Genomic DNA, 12,220 nt, shown 5'->3' with positions numbered 1-12,220 from the left:
AAGGGAACACTCCTGCCTGGTGATTGTCGCGCGGTGTCCGTTCATCATTCACCTGGTGAAGGAGCAGCGCCCCAAAAGCTCATGATTCCAAATAAACCGGTTGGGCTTTAACCTGGTGTTGTGAGATTTCTTACTGTGCCCACCCCAGTCCAACGCCGGCATCGCCACATCATGGCAGCTTGAGGAGAGAGGGCGAAAACTAGTTATCCAAATGATGAAATCCCAATACTGTCCATGGCATTCGGTGCAGAGAAAAGAGTGGAAATGGCAATAGCCATTAAGATTCTGCTCATGGGGCTAAACAACAACTTGCATTATACAGTGCCTTCAAGCTACTGAAACATTTCAAGGCACTTCACAGGAGTGGTTATCAAACAAAATATGGCTGAGCCAGGTAAGGAGATAATTAAGACAGGCGACCAAAAGCTGGTCAAAAAGTGGTCTTGGACAGGAAGGAATTCCAGAGCTTTGGGCCTGGTAGCACAGCACCAATGGACTTGAGCACAATTCAGACCTGCACCATAGCGTAGCATTGAAGAATGCGGTCTTTCACCCGAGCTGTTTGACGGAGGGCCATCTCTCTGTTCCGCAGTCTTGCAAGAGAGCTCCCAATGGCCGGAGAAAGACTCACATTTATATAATAAAAGCAAAATACTGCAGATCCGAAAAAGATATAGAAGGTGCAGGAAAAACTCATGGACCGGAACTCTACCACCTTGTCCGCCACGGAATCGGAGCGGGGAAGAGGGTCCGACAACGGAAATCTCACTTCCTCAACTGATGTTAAGCTACTTCTGAAACCTTAATGTCGTAAAACTGCAATCGGGATTTGTAACAACTCTGGAGTCAAAACCATTATTAAAAATAGCAGCAGGGAAAGTCAGACATGGACAGCAACGGAAAAGAATCAAGCTGCTGGACATCTGGACACCAAAGCAGAATACATTAAAAGGCAGCCTTGTCTCAGCACTGTCATTTGTAATCAAAGTAAGCCATTTATAGAACGCTGGAAATATTTGTCAATTATTTTATTAGTGTCACAAGTAGGCTTATATTAACACTGCAATGAAGTTACTGTGAAAATCCCCTAGTCGCCACACTCCGACGCCTGCTCAGGTACACCGAGGAGAATTTAGTGTGGCTAAAGAACCGAACTGGCACGTCTTTCGGACTGTGGGAGGAAACCGGAGCACCTGGAGGAAACCCACATAGACACGGGGAGAACATGCAGACTCCGCACAGACAGTGACCCAAGCCAGGAATCGAACCCGGCTCCCTGGCGCTGTGAGGCAGCAGAGCTAACCACTGTGCCACCCTTACTTTCAATGGCCATAGACTTTGGTTCATAGCCATTACGTGGATAAAAATATTAAAACTTATATTTATTCAACACCTTTTGTTTCCTATCGGCTGCACAATTTTAAAATCGAGGTATTAACCAAAGCCAAAGCAGGGCAGTGATCTCACGGTGAAGGGTAGACAAGATTTGGCAACGCTAAGCTGCAGGCAACAAGTTTGGATTAGCTCAAATTTATGGGGGATGGAAACCGTGAGGCCAGCCAGAAGATCATTGAAATAATGGAGTCTAGAACTGGCAAAGCACAGATGAGGGTTTCAGCAGCAGATAGGCTGAAGAAGAGAACCGAGATGGATGAAATTACAGAGGTGAAGTAGGCAGTCTTGGTGAGGAAGTGGACATGTGGCAAGAAGGTTCGTTCAGAATTTAATAGAATACCAAGGATACAACCTCGTCAAGCCTCAGACAGTGGCCAGAGAGGAGGATGCAGCCGGTGGCTACAGGACAGAATGGCGGGGACCAAAGACAAATAACTTCAGTCTTCCCAACATTTAATTGGAGGAAATTCCTGCTCATTCCAATATCAGATGCTAGGCAAGCAGGAGAAGCCAAGGACGTTGTGGCTAAAAAATATTTCAAACATGATAATAGAATCCTTTTCATAGAATCTCTACAGTGCAGGAGGAGGTCATTCGGTCCATCAAGTCTGCACCAACCACAGTCCCACCCAGGCCCTATTCCCATAACCCCACATATTTACCCTACTAATCTCCTGACACTAGGATCAATTTAGCATGGCCAAACCTAACCCGCACATCTTTCGGACTGTGGGCGGAAACTGGAGCAGCCAGAGGAAATCCACGCAGACACAGGGAGGATGTGCAAACTCCACACAATGACCCAATGCCAGAATTGAACCCGGGTCCCTGGCGCTAGGAGGTCCCTGCAGAATGCAGAGAGGAGTCAATGCAATGAAAAGACTGAACTGCCCCCTCCACACAGCCCTCTCCAAGAGGTTCTTGGTGAAGAAAATGCACTTGAAAAGTGATTGTGGTGGATGGGTCCTTAAAGAGGTGAATCAATACTTAAGGAAAGACATGGGGAATAAGTAGAGGAGGAGCTAGCATCTTAGCGAAATGAACGGCCCAGAATTTGCTTGAGACTCACGTCATCGTGACTATGTTTTACGGTGCAAATATTCAAGATCAATGGTAAATGTGAGTCACATCACTACTAATTTCCAGGCTTAACCACCTTGTCTAATTTTCAGAACTGCACCCGACCCTATTAAAATCAACGGCACTCAAGTTTGCTCAAGCAAAGCCACTGCAACCACTGTAGTCAATTAAAAGTGCCACTGGTGGGGCTAATTTAGCCAGATACTGCAACGTTGTCTCATTATTTTCATTCCACTGTGAGCTTAAGCTTTAATTATATATAACGCCTCTTAGAATCAACTAAATTTATCCATTCGGTTTTTTTTTAAAATCCATATTTTGCTCACGAATGACATTTGATAAAATCAGATATATTATTTGTTTTTGCTTAATATAAGAACATAAAGGATGGCAACGTTGCAGAATGCGTGCGCAATTGATCCACAGAAGGAAAAAAAAACACTAACAAGTCATGATGACCCCCTCCTCTGTGACACACACACACCACCCCTTCATTCATTCAGCTGTATGTTATTCCATACACTGTGGTGTGAAAAATACAATATTTTGGCTTTAAATGGATGCAGCTTTGTGGGCTGCGGATATGAATAAAATGAATACATTAACTCAAAATTCCTGCAGAAATCAACCAGAAAAATTAATTCTTAACTAAAGGGCGGCACGGTGGCACAGTGGTTAGCACTGCTGCCTCACAGCGCCAGGGACCCGAGTTCCAGCTTGGGTCACTGTCTGTGTAGAGTCTGCACTTTCTTCCCGTGTCTACATGGGTTTCCTCCGGTTTCCTCCCGCAGTCCAACGATGTACGGGTTAGGTTGATTGGCCATGCTAAATTCTCCCTTAGTGTCAGGGTAAATAAGTAAGGTTATGGGGATAGGGCCTGGGTAGGATTGTCGTCGGTACAGACTTGATGGGCCAAAATGGCCTCCTTCTGCACTGTAGGATTCTATTTCTAAAGCATGGGAGGGGGTAACTTTATTGGTTAATTTGTAATGTTATAGGTTTTGCTACACCAAATAATTCATTTGGGTTTGGAGATGAAGGAAGGGCTGTAATTGATAAACGTTGTGCTTTTTACACCAGGTTAGGATATCTGGCTAATAGCGAGAACAAAATCTAGGCCAACAGTTGCAGAGTAATACTGAGGGAATGCTGAAGTATAAACAGAAAATGCTGGAAAAAAAAAGTCAGCTTTTGTGGAGAGCGAAACAGAGTTAATGTTGAGTCCTTATGAGTCTTCAGGGTGAGACGTTAAATCGAGGTCTATCTTGCCCTCTCGGGTAAATGTAAAAGATCACAGTGCACTATTTTGAAGAGGATCCCTCAACCAACATCACGTAATATCATAACAATGCTGGTTATGGGACCTTGTTGTGTTCCTAATTGCCAGCTGCACAGATCAACAGCGACGGCGCTTCAGAAATATTTCACAGGATCATAAGAGGGGGCGGCAAGGTGGTTGGCACTGTTGCCTCACAGTGCCAGGGACCAAAGTTCGATTCCTGAATTGGGGCACTGTCTATGGGGAGTCTGAAAGACGTACGGGTTAGGTGCATTGGCCATGCTAAATTCTCCCTCAATGTACCCGAACAGGTGCTGGAGTGTGGCGACTAGGGGATTTTCACAGTAACTTCATTGCAGTGTTAATGTAAGCCTACTTGTGGCACTAATAAAAAGAAGAAATAACGGGGGAACATTGGTTAGCATTGCTGCCTCACAACGCCAGGGACCAGAGTTCAATTCCCGGATTGGGTCACTGTCTGTACGTTTTCCCTGTGTTTCATCCGGGTGCTCCGGTTTCCTCCCACAGTTTGAAAGACGTGTTGGTTAGGTCATAGAGTCAGAGGTTTACAGCGTGGAAACAGGCCCTTCGGCCCAACTTATTAAACCCTGAAGCTAGTCCCACTTGATCGCATTTGGCCCATATCCTTCTATATCCACCTTACCCATGTGACTATCCAAATGCTTTTTATAAGGCAAAATTGTACCCGCCTCTACTACTACCTCTGGCAGCTCATCCCAGACACTCACTACCCTCTGTGTGAAAAAATTGTCCCTCTGGACCCTTTTGAATCTCTCCCCTCTCACCTTAAACGTATGCCCTCTAGTTTTAGACTCCCCTACCTTTGGGAAAAGATATTGACTATCTAGCTGATCTATGCCTCTTATTATTTTATAGACCCCTATAAGATCACCCCTCAGCCTTCTACGCCCCAGAGAAAAAAGTCCCAGTCTATCCAGCCTCTCCTTATAACTCAAACCATCAAGTCCCGGTAGCATCCTAGTAAATCTTTTCTGCACTCTTTCTACTTTAATAATATCCTTTCTATAATAGGGTGACCAGAACTGTACACAGTATTCCAAGTATGGCCTTACCAATGTCTTGGACAACTTCAACAAGACGTCCCAACTCCTGTATTCAATGTTCTGACCAATGAAACCAAGCATGCTGAATGCCTTCTTCGCCACTCTGTCCACCTGTGACTCCACTTTCAAGGAGCTATGAACCTGTATCCCGAGATCTCTTTGTTCTGTAACTCTCCCCAATGCCCTACCATTAACTGAGTAAGTCCTGCCCTGGTGCATCGGCCATGCTAAATTCTCCCTCAGTGTACCCGAATACTGAGTGTGGTGGCAGTGTGTGACTGGGGATTTTCACGGTAACTGCAGTTTTAACGTAAGCCTACTTGTGACACTAATAAAATAATTTTTAAAAAGACGCAAGAGCAGATGTAGGACATTTGGTCTCTCGAACCTACACTGCCATTCAATAAGATCATAGCTGATCTGATTGAGGCTTTAACACCACTTTCCCGTCTGCTCCCCATAACACTTCATTCCCTGGCAGATCAAAAATCTGTCTAACTCAGCCTTGTTTATACAAACAATATATTAAATGACCAAGGTTCACTGCTCTCTGGAGAAGAGAATTCCGAAGACTAATGACCCTCAAAGGAAACATTCCTCCTCATCTCGGTCTAAATGGGAGACCCTTTAAACTGTATCCCCTATTTCTGGATTCCTCCATAAGGGGAAACATCCTCTCAGCCTCTACCCTGTCAAGCTCCTTCAGCATCTTATATTTTTCAACAAGGTTACAGATCATTATTCTCAATTCCAATGCGATTGGACCCAACATGTTCAACCTTACCTCATAACATAATCCCTTCATCCCAGGAATCTACTGAGTGAACCTTCTGAACCAAGTTCATTTCTCGTGGCCAAAGACAGACCTTGTCCATCCTTATCCCAACCTTAATGGGGCGACCGCACTTCCTGACTGCATTTTCAGCTAAATACTCTTCCATAATCAGTTCCCAGCACTGGTCACTTTGCAACAACAAACTTGGTAGTGCCGCCATATCTCTCTTTCTCTCTCCTCATCTCCAACAACACCTCCCCCCATCCGGCACTGCAGAAACCATACACACACACAAACAAACCACACACACCTTAAAACGTTCTAGGCCTTTTCTTTCAATACTATACCGTCTAAATTCCTTTGTAAGAAAGACTGTATGAGAAGGATGCACTATCCATGTCTAACCAGGATGTATTCCGTTGAGGAAGAGAGTTCCATATCTGTCAGTCCTTCTCTACCAACCTACCTTTTAACCTATTTTCACAGGACACTTTAGCCTATGCTACCTTCATTCTCTGGCAATTGCCTTTAATAACTTTTAAGACACTAATTTGGATCCACATTCTCACCCTCAAATTGAAAGTGAAATTCTGTCATGTTATGATCATTCTTGCCGAGAGGATCCTTCACGAGGTGGTCATTAATCCTGTATCATTAACGATTACCAGGCATAAAATAGCCTGTGCCTTAGCTGATTCGAGAATATACTGTTCTCAGAAACTTTCCCGAATACACTTCATGAACTCATCCTTCAGGGTATCTTTACCAATTTGATTCATCCAATCAAGATGAGCAAAATTGTCCATGATTATTGAAGTAACTTTCTAACAAACCCTGGTCATTTCTTGATTTATTCCTGCCCTAAAATATTGGGACCTCTCACCAGTGACATATTTCCTTTGTTATTTCTTATCTCTACCCAAACTAATTCTAAATCTTGATTTTCTGGACCAAGATAATTTCTCTCACACTACAGAGCTAACATTGCTATCCCAACTCAGAAATGTTAAATACCCTTGAATATTCAGGTCCCTGCTTTGTTCACTTTGTAACCATGTCTCTGCACTCAGTGATCATCACAAAATATTCATTTATTTCTAATTGTGTATAAATTCATCCATCCTGTTACAAAAGGTGTGCGCATTCAGACGAAGAGCCTTTAGTTGTCTCTTTTTACCATTTCCCCTACTCTGACCTGCTTTTCTCTTTCCCTTCCTGTAACTCTCTGCTCAATTGGCGATGGACGAGTGATATTATCGCTAGACTATTAATCCAGAAATTCAGCCAATGTTCTGGGGACCCGGGTTCAAATCCTGCCACTGCAGGTGATCGCACAAATGAATTTTTAAAAAATGGCTGTTAAGTGCTTTGGAATGTCCTCTGATCACAAAAGATGTAATATACATGAAAGGCTTTCTTATTTCCTCTAGAAAATCTTGTAAATTCGCCACTGGAGGATCAGGGAGCGCAAGTGATTAACCTGTGGCTTTTGCTGCCAGTATTGTTGTTGCCGCAGATTTCTGGCCAGCTTGCCTTAATAATGGTTTTCGTCTCCTTCACACAAAGCTATTATTGGCCAATTTGGAGGAGTTATCCAATTAGTGCCTCTCCCTGTGCTTTTTACCCATAACACTGCAATTTTATATATTTCAAGTCTCTAGCTAATTTCACTTTGAAAACGGAATCTCCTTCTCCTGTCCTTTTGGGTAATAAATTTCAGATCATAAAAGCCTGGAATAATTTGGAAGAAATCTGATATTTTAGTTGAATTTTCATATTGGTTAAAAAGAGATAAGGTTGAAAAAAAAATTAAACATGCACAACATTCAACACACATCTGTACAACTTGTTTTAACTATTTCTCAAGAACAGCTTCTTCCCTGCTGCCATCAGACTTTTGAATGGACCTACCTCACACTAAGTAAATCTTTCTCTACACCCTAGCTATGACTGTAACACTACATTCTGCACTCTCTTATTTACTTCTCTATGAACAGTATGCTGTGTCTGTATAGCGCACAAGAAACAATACTTCTCGCTGTATACTAATACGTGACAATAATAAATCAAATCAAAAAATCATAGAGCAATACATAGAAATACATAGAAACCCGACAGTGCAGAAGGAGGCCATTTGGCCCATCGAGTCTGCACCGACCACAATCCCACCCAGGCCCTACCCCCACATATTTACCCGTTAACTACGCATCTCAGGGACAATTTTTAACCTGGCCAATCAACCTAACCTGCACATCTTTGGACTGTGGGAGGAAACCGGAGCACCCGGAGGAAACCCACGCAGACACGAGGAGAATGTGCAAACTCCACACAGACAGTGACCCGAGCCGGGAATTGAACCCGGGACCCTGGAGCTGTGAAGCAGCAGTGCTAACCATTGTGCTACCGTGCCGCCCCTAATAATTGGGTACAACAGACCAACATGCAGTCATAGAATGTGCCAAGGACACCATCGTAAGGCATGACACCATCGTGAGTCATAGGTTTCAGGCAGCATGGTGGCTCAGTGGTTAGCACTGCTGCCTCACAGTGCCAGCGACCTGGGTTCGATTCCTGGCTTGGGTCACGGTCTGTGCGGAGTTTGCACGTTCTTCCCGTGTCTGTGTGGGTTTCCCCTGGGTGCTCCGGTTTCCTCCCACAGTCTGAAAGACACGCTGATTAAGTGAATTGACCTGAACAGGCGCCAGAGTGTGGCGACTAGGGGAATTTCACAGTAACTTCGTTGCAGTGTTAATGCAAGCGTTACTGGTGACTAATAAATAAACTTTACTTTAGGTTTAAGGAAATGTTGCTTTACATTGAAACACCATTGTTACCGAAACCAAGTATGAAAAGGAAACATTAAGAGGAATTAAGAGGAATCCCTTTTGACTCGTTCCTTTTCTATGACCTGCCTCAAGTCAAATATTGGGGAAGTATTCAGGTTGACTGACCGTACAACAAGCATGACTGTTCACACTCCTGGGTCAGGGTGGGGAGGTGGAAAAGCTGAAGGAGGGGGAGGTTTGGAAGAGAGTGCTCCAGAAGAAGACTGCTGATGCGAACAAAGGAAAATCAATTTGCTATAGATTACACCAACTTCTGTTTTCACCCAGGCAAAGTCTGGATCACGAATCAATATCTTGTCTAAACAGTCTGTCTAAAGGTACTAGTTGCTCCTCATTCCAGTTCTCCTCTCAGTGGTGTCCACTTGACATTCGATTCCAGCTTCTTGCCTACCGTGCAACATTTTCTGAAACTCTTTGTTCACTGTATCAATTCCATATGCTTTTCAGCCACCTCATCTTCTACATTTCAGATTACTTTGTTATATTGCTACTGCTCACCTTTCAGAAAGAATCCATCAACTAAGTGGGTATAATGTTTAAAAGGAGAGTGCAAAGGTTTAATTGTCCGTGGACCCAATGAAAGAGCTTTGAACACAGTTCCCTTTTTATTCACTCGTGAGACATGGGCGTCGCTGGTTGGCCAGCATTTATTGCCCGCCCCGAGTTGCCCAAGGACAATTGAGAATTAACCACATTGCTGTAGCTCTGGAGTCACATGTAGGCCAGACCAGGTAAGGACGGCAGATTTCCTTCCCTAAAGGACATTAATGGACCAGATGGGCTTTTCCGACAATCGACAATTGTTTCATGGTCATCAGTAGATTCTTAATTCCAGATTGTTTTTATTGAATTCAAATTTCACCATCTACCGTGGCGGGATTCAAATCCGGGTCCCCAGAACATTAGCTAATTTTTGGATTAATCGTCGAGTGATAGATAATACCACTAGGCCATCGCCTCACCATATACGTGGCAATCTCTGACATAATTTTCCACAATCCTGGTGCATTCATATGCAAATAAATTCAAGAAGAAAAATGTGAGAATTATTTTACTGAATAATTAATTTTTACAGCATCTCTTTTTGAAAAACCATAGAGGTAACCATCACATGTGCACCGAAGCATGTGTGCATGATTATAAGGTGCCTGTAAAAGCAGATCATTCATGTCAGGCAACCCACATAAAATGTTAAACCTTCTTCGTCATAACTAATTCATGAAAACATTTGTATTTCACATGCTTTTATTTTACTTTATGCAAGACATGGGTGGCAGAAAAGGCAGCCAGGATTTCCTTTTGAAGGCTGCCTGCGCTACAAACACTCCAGTTGGAAATTGTGGAACAGCAATGGAAACTTAAGGCATGAGAAAAATATACGGTCTAAGATTCTCAATTCATCAATGTGCAACGGCATTGTTGGATATAATACTGAGCCATAGGGTAGGAAAGTCAAGTACTAGGGGACATAGGTTTAAGGTGCGTGGGGAAAAGTTTAGAGGAGATGTGTGAGGCAAGTTTTTTTTTTACACAGAGGATGGTGAATGTCTGGAACGCGCTGCCCGGGGAGGTGGTGGGAACAGGTACGATAGCGGCATTTAAGGGGCAACTAGACGAATACATGAATAGGGTGGGAATGGAAGGATACGGACTCTGTAAGTGCGTACGTTTTTAGCTGAGGCAGACATCATGATCGGTGCAGGTTTGGAGGGCCGAAGGGCCTGTTCCTGCGCTGTACTGTTCTTTGTTCATAACAAGATCATCCTAGGTTTAATTATCACACTCTGCAGAGTTAGCCAGTATCTATCACTTTGGTCAAATTGCGCTGATGTTGCAATTAACCCAAGTGCCCTCGACTAGAAATGGTTGGAATTGTGGGGAAGAGCTCCCACTCCCTCCTATTCAGTGCTCCTGCTAAAAAAGTGTCCACACCAAATTCAAATCAGTCTGGGCAGAGATGCCCTTCACCCTCCCCAGGGTCACACATGAATAAATAGACACTTGGACAAGGCCCTCTGGGCTGCACAGCGCCAATTGAAAAAAAAACAGCCATATCTCATCATGAAGCAGCATGTTTGTGGAGGAAAGAAATTGAGAAAATTTACAAATGAAAACATTGGAAGCATTGGAATAATAACTCTGCGTCAAAGAAAACAAACAGCTGCTTTAACGATTCATTCAGAGTTGTTTTGGTACCGCGATTTAAATTCAGAAAGCACAAATCACGTTAACTTTTGTGAAAATTAGCTCAGGTTTCTCGCAGCCACTTTGAAAATGCTTTCATTCAGGCGACACAAAGAGCAGATAGCAAGGAATAGAATAATAGATAACTACAGAATAAAATTCTATAAACAGCGGGTCCCAGAGAGCAGATCCAAGTGGAAGTGAGGCTGTTCCCTGCAGTGAGAGGGAGAGAAAGTGCAAGAAAGCAAGTTTACGACAGCCTCAAAACGTTACAAAACTATATTATTTAAACAAGTTGATTTTCCTTCTCCCCACCTGCTTTATATAACACCTTTCTCATTTGGGAACAGAAGAGAGTCCAGCTAACAGTTAGTGACTGGGTAAGTTTTTTTTTAAAAACAGTTTATTTATTAGTGTCACAAGTAAGGCTTACATTAACACCGCAAAGAAGTTACTGTGAAAATCCCCTAGTCGCCACACTCCGGCGCCTGTTCGGGTACACCTGAGGGAGAATTTAGGACGGCCAATGTACCTAACCAGTACGTCTTTCGGACTGTGGGAGGAAACCGGAGCACCCACAGGGAAACCCACGCAGGCACGGGGAGAACGTGCAGACTCCGCACCCAAGCCGGGAATCACACACAGGTCCGTGACACTGTGAGGCAGCAGAGCTAACCACGGTGCCACCATCTGCCCGTAGTGCTTGAAAGTAGCCTAGGGATACCTTAATTTCAGGGAAAATCAGAATTAAAATTTACACCACCACTGTCTTTACACAAGAGGAACGGGGAAAGCTTCAGATGATTACCTGGAGGTAGGAGAGATATTAACCCTTAGAGTTAATTTCCATTTATTCTATTTTCTCTTTATAACAAGTTTACTTAAACAAGTAAAACTTAAGCTCCACTTTTAAGTTCATTTGAGACAGTGATTGTCACAGGCTCTATATACAGCTTCTCTTTTGCATGTCCCTGTCAGTGACGGATTCTCAAGTGAGAAATTAGCTTGTTCTTAACAGCCCGTTCTTTGTGGGTGAGAAGAACAGCTTGTGAACACTGTGTAAAACGCCATGTGCAAGTCAACAACATTTCAAGTCAGCCAGCATCCCCCCTGCCCCCAATCACTCTGTACGAAAATAGAAAAGCTGATTGAAACTAACTTTTCACTGGTTTGCGAGCAAAGAATTCAACTAAACCCTCTTGAGTGTAAGACAGCAGCATTGGTGGTTCAGTGGTAGAATTCTTGCCTGCCACGCGGGAGGCCCGGGTTCGATTCCCGGCCAATGCAAGAGCAGTTTTTAATTCCTCTCCGTGTTGTTGTTTCTGTGATACTTCCAATTGATGTGTGTGTTAGCTACATTTAAGGGCGGCACTGCTGCCTCACAGCACTCGAGTTCGATTCCCAGCTTGGGTCACTATCTGTGGGGAGTTTGCACATTCTCCCAGTGTCTGCGTGGGTTTCCTCCGGGTGCTCCGGTTTCCTTCCACAGTCCGAAAGATGTGCAGGTTAGGTGGATTGGCCATGCTAAATCGCCCCTTAGTGTCAGAGGGACTAGCTAGGGTAAATGCATGGAGTT

The 12,220-nt window shown here is 43.8% G+C and overlaps 1 protein-coding gene and 1 non-coding gene across 4 annotated transcripts in view; one reads left to right on the top strand and one right to left on the bottom strand.

Moving 5' to 3' along the window:
- The window catches only part of pak1 (p21 protein (Cdc42/Rac)-activated kinase 1), a 240,097-nt gene that overhangs the window by 86,545 nt on the left and 141,332 nt on the right, over positions 1-12,220 (bottom strand). The window lies entirely within an intron of this gene.
- trnag-gcc (transfer RNA glycine (anticodon GCC)) lies at positions 11,861-11,931 on the top strand. Its single transcript has one exon. It is a non-coding gene; the product is annotated as a tRNA-Gly (tRNA).

Source organism: Mustelus asterias, chromosome 10 (genome assembly GCF_964213995.1).
Source record: "Mustelus asterias chromosome 10, sMusAst1.hap1.1, whole genome shotgun sequence".
Classification (NCBI taxonomy): domain Eukaryota; kingdom Metazoa; phylum Chordata; class Chondrichthyes; order Carcharhiniformes; family Triakidae; genus Mustelus; species Mustelus asterias.
This window is presented reverse-complemented; position numbering and strand designations above follow the sequence as displayed.